The sequence below is a fragment of the Lynx canadensis genome, chromosome C1 (genome assembly GCF_007474595.2).
Source record: "Lynx canadensis isolate LIC74 chromosome C1, mLynCan4.pri.v2, whole genome shotgun sequence".
Lineage (NCBI taxonomy): Eukaryota > Metazoa > Chordata > Mammalia > Carnivora > Felidae > Lynx > Lynx canadensis.
The window spans coordinates 140,085,205-140,095,187 of NC_044310.1; the positions used below are offsets into that span (position 1 = coordinate 140,085,205).

Consider the following 9,983-nt stretch of genomic DNA (forward strand, 5'->3'; position numbering starts at 1 on the left):
TTCATTTTAAGTCAAAATCACAGGTTTTGAAAATTCACTGGCCCTGAAGTATTTGCAGAAGATCTGTTGAATGGTTTGGGCCCAAGGATTTCTTTGTTCGGTTTCTTCTGCTGAAGGCATAACTGGGCTGACTGTCTGCTGTCCCCGAAGCAGTGAAGCAAAGGGAAACAGACAACAGAGCAGTTGAGACTCTTGCTAGGAGCTTGTTTGTAGATGGAGCCCATTCAAGGTCTTTTGTTTATTTGTGAGGCTTTTCTTAGGGAATGCATAAAAAAATGTGAAAGAAGTAACTGTTTAGGGAAGGAGGAGAAGGGATGTTTGACAACTGCATTTTCAATTTTGTGAGAAATGCTCATTTATATAATGTGAATTTTCTGTGAAGATACAGTTGTTCTCTAAGGCATGTGCTTTGTATTTCCTTTGTTTTCCTTTGAAGCTCTATACTAATCCTGTACACATTTGTACCCCATCCTGCTTCTGACCAATCTGTAAATAATAGGAACAAATAAAATAATCTCTGAGGGGGTACCTGGGTGGCTCAGTCGGTGAAGCGTCCGACTTTGGCTCAGGTCATGATCTCACAGTTCGTGGGTTCGAGCCCCGCATCAGGCTCTGTGCTGACAGCTCAGAGCCTGGAGTCTGCTTCAGATTCTGTGTCCCCCTCTCTCTCTGTCCCTCCCTGGGTCACACTCTGTCTCTCTGTCTCTGTCTCTCTCTCAAAAATAAATAAAGACTAAAAAAAAAAATTAAAAAAAGTCATCTCTGAACATCCTCCAGTTATTACATTCAAGCATTTTGATTCTGCAAATCAAACCTCAAATGTTAATCTCACTACCAGAATTTTCAAAACCTTCACTGGAAATGTCTGCTCTTGTCTGCTGTTTATACCTGCCTTTGAGTCATAGAATATATGTGTGTGTAAAAGAGGATGGAAGGAGGAATCCCTGCACAGAATGCCTAGTTCTCTGACAGAAGTATTGATAGAGTGGAAAGAATATGATGTTTGGAGATTCCATCCATCCATTAGTTATAAACTTGTTTACTTGGTCTTTGTGAGTCTTACTTGTCTTCTTTGTAAAATGCAAATAATAATGCCTATTCTAGCATAGTTGTCAATATTAAATATGTATTTTTCTTTCGTCATCCTGGTGGTCATCCTGGTCCTTCTTAACTTTAAAACAAAAGTCACAATCTTTTAACAATGGTTAGAAAATAAAAGGTGTTTGTTTATGTGATTGCTACCTGTAGTCCTCCATTAATATGAGCTCCATGAAGATGGCATATGCGTCTCATTTCGACACTGTCGCCAGCTTCTGGCATGTGGCAGACATTCAATAAACATTTGTTGTATAGCTCAGTGAAGTGTCAGCTATTAGGGCACCTGATATTGATATGATTGTTATTTTTTGTAGTTAAAATTTACTAGCTAAAATTCAACATAAAAACAAAAGCAGTATTTATATTTGTATTTGAAAGTAAGTTTGAAAATGAATTATGTAGACTTTCAACTCAAGAACACAGGAAAAGCAAATCAAAGCCAAAGAAAGTAGAAAGAAGGAAATCCTAAAAATAAGATCAGAAATGAGTGAAATAAGAAATAAATATGAAATTGAGAAAATCAACAAACCAAATGTGCTATTACTAATAAAATTCGTAAATCTTTAATAAGAGAAAAGAGAGAAAATAAAACATTACCAATGTGATAGATTTAGAAAGTGGTTATTAACATGGATATTAAAAAGGTTTAAAAGCAATATTGAAAAAATGTTAGACATCTACATGTAGGTGAAATTTTAAAATTTTATGAAACATAATTGACCAAAAGTGATAGTTTAATCATCTGTTTTTTGGGGAAATTGAAAATATTATTACAAACTTCCAACAAGACAACTTCAAGACCAAATGGCTTCCTCATGAATGCTTCTTAATATTTATAATGAGTGATCTTATAAAAACCATTCCAGATTATAGAAAAAGAGGAGCACCTCTTAACACATTTTATGAGGCCCATGTAACCTTGATACCAAAATCTGACCAAGACAGTACCAACAAAGGAAAATTAATAACCAAATATCGATGTGAATAATCTTTAAAAATTTGCAAATATATTCTATAACAATATGTAAATCCCCATGATTTATATATATAAACATCATTTTTAACAGGGCGAGTTAATAAGGAGATCAGTCAAAGTCACAATTATGTTTATAGCAGCACTATGTTTTAAAAGTCATATACTCACCTTTTGGGATGAGTACTGGGTGTTGTATGGAAACCAATTTGACAATAAATTTCATATATTGAAAAAAAAAAAGTCATACTGGAAACAACCCAAATGTCCTTTAACAGAATAGGTATATAAATTGTGGTATGTTTAGAAAATAAAATATGCTACAGCTATGAGAATAAATGAACTATAACTAAATTCAAACAAGTGAATATCACAAATATAGTATTGAGCAAAAGAAGCCAGGCAAAGTATTATAAATCAGATGTTGGTTCGGCTTGGATGGCGGTGGTAGTGACTGGGAGGATGCAGGGATAAGGTTGGAAATTGTTTTTTCTTACATAGGTGAGTGTTACTTAGATGTGTTCAACAGTGAAAAATCATTAACATATTCAGTTATGATTAGTGCACCGAGATGAATGTTTATAGTACTTCCAAAAGAAGTTCAGATGCAGCACACACACACACACTCACACAAATGTAACAATGTAGCCTAATATTTGGCCTACAAAGCTTAGTTAGCATTTCTGTCCATGGTCTGTAGCTTCAGATTCCCATTGTGACCATTATAGTGTCTAATGAATAATATTTGCTATAAAGTAAGGGGAAAAATTAAGTAAATGAAGTAAGAACTAAGTTGCTTCGTCTGGACAGCAGGTGCTCTTATAAATGTATAAATAGATGTGTCCATAATATGCATATTGCTTTTTTTACTTATTTTTTTTAAAAATAGTAAATAAAAATATATATTATCATTTTTAATGTCCAAAGAGCATTTGATTACATAGATATATTAAAATCCATTTAAAAATCACCTTCCTCTGAATATTTTAGATGGTTTTCAAATTACTGCCATTCTAACTAGTGCCTAACTAGGCTCCCTCTACAATGACTAGAGGGCTCTGCTTCTGGCAATCTGTCATATACATTCCATTTCATCATTGTTCACTGCCAGGTGCTCACAATTCACATGGCAGAGAGAACGGCCATCTCAGTACATCCAAGAATCTTAATCATCCCTGAATTCTTCTTTCCCAAAATGGGAAACTTATTTTAACATAATGTTCCTTGAGACACTCCTGTTTAGAGATCTAAGACGGTCTAGGTAAAGGAACAATTCAAAACTTACTACCTTAAACTCTGCTGTATTTGCTGAGAAGACTGGGATGTTATAGAGCAAGTGTTCTGAAACTTTGCAATAATTTACATTTTGCGTATTTTTAACCTGAAAGTGAAATGCTAATTTTGTGAACATATTTTAAATTCCTACTAATGCCTCAGCTTTTCAGCATTTCTTATTCCAGTAGAACCAAATTCTGGTTAAAAGAAAATTAAAGAAAGGAAGAGAAATAGAAGAATAGCTCTGAAAACATACTGGTTCCTCACTTTTCTTGACACCATATTTCCATCTAAAAGAATGCACATTACACTTTCAAAGTGGTAAATAGATGTTCATAATTCATTAATTTGTAGTTCAAAAGTGAGGACAAATGTACTTCTGTGTCACCATATATTTAAAGAAGAGTAAGAGAATGTGATTCTGACCTCATTGCAGTGAGATTATTCACAAAAGGAAAACAAAATGACCCTTCTTTGCATCACATACACCATCTACACTACTGAACACAACTGACTCTTTGCCATAGCTCTCTAGGACAGAGAGAATAAAGGAGATAAATTGATTGAGAGAGTTGCACAAAGCAGACCTGGCCAGACACTCAAATTCTGTAAAACTTGATTCGAGTCGAGTCAGGAGGGAAGTTTCCTTTTCGAAACACATAGTAGATGGCATCTCCTTCCTTTAAAATGTTTAGATAAGATAAGCGAGTTCATAGCAATATATAGTGTCACTTTCCCAGGAAAATATGTCTTGGAGAATGACTGATTCAGTTGTTTTTTGATAAATAAAACTTTAAGTCATCTTGCATCAATTCTTTTCCCTTCAATCTGTCACTTTACTCTGGTTTATAATGAACCCAATCTGTTTGGATGTGTAAGTAAAAGTTCATAAAAACAAAACTAGAAGAATACGGAAATGTGCTATCATGTATTTTTAGTTTTTTATGCCTTTGAAAAAACTTCTTATTGATTTTGTACTCTAATACTAAGGTAGCTTGGAGTAGCCGTCATTCAGGGGTAATTTGCTCTGAAGTCCTTGTGAACTGACCTATTTGCTAAAGAGTGTTTTTTTCCTCCCTTTAGAATTGTTGACCATATTAGGCTTTCCACAAGATAGAGATAGAGCTGCTTCGAAATCCATAGAAAGGTGACAACATAGTAGGATAAATGAACTAATTGTTCCTCAAATAAAATCTCTGAAAAGATTTAAATGAACATCTGTTTGAAGAATAGAGCTATTAAAGGGAATGTTCTGCACAAACAATATGTCACGCAAAATAGTTGTACAATAATGCTGTGAAATTGTTTAATTAACTCATAAAAGAGGGAATCTAGTAAAGGAAATGTATGCAGTGCACTCTGGAGATATTTGACAGTCTTTAAGAGCAGATGTGATTATGATTGTAATTATTTTAGTAAATTGGACCATAATTTCTCTTTCTATTGTAAAATAAGACACAGTATATTATGACTCCTAAGTACAAAAAAACCCTTTAAACATAAGTAATTCATGCAAATCCTGACTTTTGTTGAAGCTACGGTATTGCTATCATTACCTGTTTTTCCTTGAGGTGTACCTTTGTAAATACAACAGAGAAGAGTAAGTTTTCAACAGGTAACCAGGTTGGATTTTTTTGCATACTTTGTGGAAATTGGTTTCAATATTTTGTAGATATGACTTTCACCATAGATTTGGATCGTAAAACATATTTTTATCTCTAGGAAGTTCTAATTATTTATAAGATCATGGTGTGTAGTGAATATGGAGTAATTTTATTTTATTATCAGAGAAACTCCATCAGAGACCCTATAGTACTGAACATGACAGCTACAATGTTTTGTGGGTTTTTGTTTTTTTTTTTTAAATGTGCGAGGTCAACCAGTTTGACTTGAAGTGGATTCGTTGACTACCATGATATATATTAAGTTTGTTTGATATTAATATGCAGATTTATCATATCTGTGCCCTTCTATTATTTTTCAACCTTATTCATTTTGGAAATTGCATATTTTTATATTCATAACTTCAGTCAGTAATTATGGGAATGTTACATTTTCTGTGTATTGCCTTTATCACTCTTATTAACTAAAATTACTGCTAGAAGGAAATTAATCAGACAAATTAGTATTCTTATTCATGAAACGTAGATTATAGTAAACCCCAAGATTAAGACTAATGAAACAATTACTTATTTAATCATTATTAAAAATGGGAACATTGCTCAGATATCTCACAGTAACTGCAGCAAGCTTTGGAAGTAGACAAATGAATGTGTTTTTCTTGACTGCTCTTTCATGAAAGCAAGATTGTTATCACTTGCTTGGAGTTTTTCTTTCATATTTGATATTTTCCCTAGGGAAAAAAGTCTCTCTTACTAGAAAAAGATAAAATTTAATTTCTTCAGTAGAAGAAACTTAAGCTATTCTCACTATGACTTTTCCAAATTTAAGATGTATGTGGAAGTGTTCTAAAGTCAAGGCCATAGACACTTATAGGCAGGCTATTTTTGCTACTTTATAATAATAGACACCATATTAGAAGCATAAATATTTACTTAAGGTATTTCTTAAAACAATTGAAAAAATTAACTTAAGGTAAACATATATTAAAAAGCAAAAAGTGTTATAGGAGTAATAGTAAAATTCCATAATTCTCTGCAGGTTATGTCAGTGGCTTCCTGTTGCCCATTGACAGCCATATTTAATCATTCCTCTATTTAGGTCTTCTGGTGAATGCCTTAATATTATACTGCTTTTCTTATTTCTCAATTTAGACATTAGCAGAAAATTAGTGATTTTTTGCTATGATAGTGAAGATTTTATTCACACTACTTCCCATATTTTTTTCCCTCTTTGTCTAAAAAAATTCTGGAATAGTAACTTTATTGGGAACTTTTGCTAATCTAAATATTATATTAAAAATATATTTCTTTTTGTATCAAATCCAGACATTCTTTGATTCCTGATATTGTAAGGTGAAAATTTCAGCATTCTTAACACTTCCTTACTCTACTTTCTACTATACTTGGGTAGTTGGACAAAATAGTGGATGAAATTGGAATTTTAAATTTGAATTTTAAATAAACAACTAATTTTTTAGTGTAAGTATGTCCCAACTTTGTATAAATTCATTTGTCGGTAGATAAAGTAACATTTAATTAATTAGACATGAGAAAGATGAATATATTGGGGGATTCAAAAATAAGATAACCAGGGGCTCCTGGGTGGCGCAGTCGGTTGGGCGTCCAACTTCAGCCAGGTCATGATCTCGCGGTCCGTGAGTTCGAGCCCCGCGTCGGGCTCTGGGCTGATGGCTCAGAGCCTGGAGCCTGTTTCCGATTCTGTGTCTCCCTCTCTCTCTGCCCCTCGCCCGTTCATGCTCTGTCTCTCTCTGTTCCAAAAATAAATAAACGTTGAAAAAAAAATTAAAAAAAAAAAACAAATTAAAAATAACCAATTTACCTGTATAACCCCCAAAGTCTTAGGAGTTTGGGGTGCCAGATACTTCTATATTGGGTTTAGGAGATAAAGCTAAAATCAGAAAGATTGGTGGAAATTATGTTTAATCTAAGGAGTAGCTAGACTCCCAGATCACCTCCCTAAGTCATCATGGCCAGACTAACTCCCAAGTCAGAATAGTTTCCCAGCAGAAGAAATGAAGTTTCCATTTCTGGCACAGTTGATCTAAAAACAGTTAATTTAGGGATAGCAAGCAAAACTAAGCATAGGGTGTGGCCCTGAATTCGATACAAGAAGATTGAATAAAAATCTATGTTCTGTAGTGGGAGTCTAACAGCAGCTTTTTCCCTTTTGACTCAGAATGCTGATGGCAGCACCACTAAGAAGTAGCCTAGAGAGTTCCTATCCTGTGCTCAAAAGACTGGCTCAAAACAGAAGGTTTACAAAACTATCACATGTCAAGTGAAAGAGCATGGTCCCCTCTTTATTGCTCATGGTAAGAGCTATCAATCCGCAATTTTTTTTCCTCCCCCAAACAGAGTTGTAGGACCTCACTTGTCAATATAAATTGTTGGCCAGGGAAAATCAAACTTTGGAATTTCCTAATGCAGAAGGCAAAGACCAAAATGAACAGGTAGAAAAGGGGGACTCAGAGGAAATAAAGTTGATAAGGAAAGAGAATAAAACTTAAAAAGCAAAAAACCTTTCTGCACTACCTGGGGTGGGGTTCATATGACATTGTTTTGCATTCCCGTTGTAACTTAAAGGGAAACTTTCAGATGTTTTCACAATGTTCTAGAGCCCCTGATGTCCTGAAAATGAAGCACAAGGATGTCCTCAAATTCCTTGCAGCAGGAACCCACTTAGGTGGCACTGACCTTGACTTCAAAATGGTACCGTACATCTACAGGAAAAAAAAAGTGATAGTATCTACATCATAAATCTGAAGAGAACCTGGGAGAAGCTTCTGCTGGCAGCTTGTGCCATTGTTGCATTGAAAATCTGGCTGATGTCACTGTCATTTCATCCAGGAATACTGGCCAGTGAGTTGTGCTGAAGTTTGCTTCTACTACTGGAGCCACTTCTGTTGCTGGCCATTTCACTCCTGCAAACTTCACTAACCAAATCCAGGCAGCCTGCTGGGAGCCAAGACTCCTGGTGGTTACTGATCCCAGAGCTGACTACCAGCCTCTCACAGAGGCATCTTATGCTAACTGGCCTGCCATTGTTCTGTGTAACACAGACTCTCCTCTGCGCTATGTGTACCTTGCTATCCCTTGCAAAAACAAGGGATCTCACTCAGTGGCTTTGATGTAGATGCTGGCCTGGGAAGTTCTGCATATGTGTGGCACCATTTCCCATGAACAACCGTGGGATGTCATGCTTGTTCTCTACTTCTTCAGAGGTCCTGAAGAGATTGAAAAGGAAGAGCAGGCTGTGACTAAAAAGGCTGTGACCAAGGAGGAATTTCTGGGTGAATGGACCACTCCAGCTCCTGAGTTTACTGCTACTCAGTCTGAAGTTGCAGACTGGTCTGAAGGCATACAGGTGCCCTCTGTGCCTAGTCAGCAGTTCCCTCCTGAAGACTGAAGTGCTCAGCCTGCCACTGAAGACTGGTCTGCAGCTCCCACTGCTCAGGCCACTGAATGGGTAAAGAACAACCACTGAGTGGTCTTAAGCTGCTCTTCAACAAAGGCAAATAATGTGGAAATAAGGTTAACAAAAAATAAACAGTTTCTAAATGAGAAGAAGAAGAGGAAGAAGAAGGAGAAGAAGAAAGAAGGAGAAGAGGAAAAGTAAGGAGAAGAAGAAGAGGAAGAGGAAGAAGCTACAAGTAAAATTTTCAGTAAGATAAGACATTGCATTTGAAACAAGAACAAGATATTTTTCAAGGGAGCATCTCTTGAACAAGAAAGAACTCTTTCAAAATACAAACAGGATAAGGATAAACCTTAAAATCAGTAAAATGTTTGGAATATGTACTTGAGGCAGTCTTCCCAGAGGTAACATCAAAAGACAAAAGTATGAAAACTTGGAAGAAAAGTTAGGAAAATAAAAGGTACAACTAATGAATAATATGAATCTGTTCCAAAAGGTAAAGCTAATGAATAATCTGAATTCCAAAAAAGAGAATAGAACAAAGTGTAAAAAATTACGAGGTAATAAATTTCCTAAATCTAATGGGCATGTTTTCAGATTGAAAGATCTCACAAGGAACCCAGAAAAAAAAATCCACAAAAAAAACAAAAAGCAGAAAACAAAAAAACCCACACTAACACTGGAGAAATGGGTCATGAAATTTCAGAACATCAGTGATGAAGAAAATTAAGGTCTGGGGCATCCCAAGAGCCTGCTTGGGATTCTCTCTCTCTCTCCCTCTCTCTGCCCCTCCCTCTTTCTACCTGCCCCTCTTCCTCTCTCTCTGCCCCCCCAATTAAATAAACTTAAAAAAATAAAATAAAATCTCTTAAAAAAAGAAAGAAAAAGTAAAGAAAGGTCTGAAAAAGTGAGAGAGTAAAAGAAAGAAAGGAAGAAAACAGAGGAAAAAGAGGGAAGAGAAAATCATACCATTATAGTTCAAATATCAACCTCTTTTCAGCTTTTCAACAGAAACATCAAAACCTAGAAAACAGTAGAGTACTGAATTAGAGTCATAAGGAAAAATAATTTCCAACCTAGAATACTATACTCAGCTAAACCATCAATCAAATGTGAAGGCAGAAAGAAAATAAAAATATTTTCAGACATGCAATGTCTCAAAAACTTACTTCCCATAAAACTTTTCTCAGGAAGTCACTAAAAAAATGTGCTAGTAACAAAGGGGGGGGTAAACTAAGGAAGAGTAAAACATGGGATCTGAGTCACAGGGAATAAACAGAAGGATGATGAAGAGAATTTCAAGATAATGGTGAAGAAAAGTCAAGAAAACAGTTTCTCAGCAAGTCCAAATTGGAGAGGAGACAATCTCCCAGAAAAACCAAATGTTTTCAATGAAGGGAACATAATTATATTATCTGGGTGAGCTCTAATGTAGTTATAATGATATATGTATTAAATATTAATTTGATAAAAATTATAACATAATTAGATTGAGAAGATGGCAATAAGTTAAGAGAGGGAAAGAGAAAAGAGGAAGCTTGTAGAAAGACTCAAATTCTCTTCTTGTATCATTGGAATG

The 9,983-nt window shown here is 35.1% G+C and overlaps 1 pseudogene; it reads left to right on the forward strand.

Moving 5' to 3' along the window:
* Positions 1–8,483, forward strand: part of LOC115519848 — a 46,916-nt pseudogene extending 38,433 nt beyond the window's left edge.
* Positions 8,484–9,983: the final 1,500 nt, after the last annotated feature.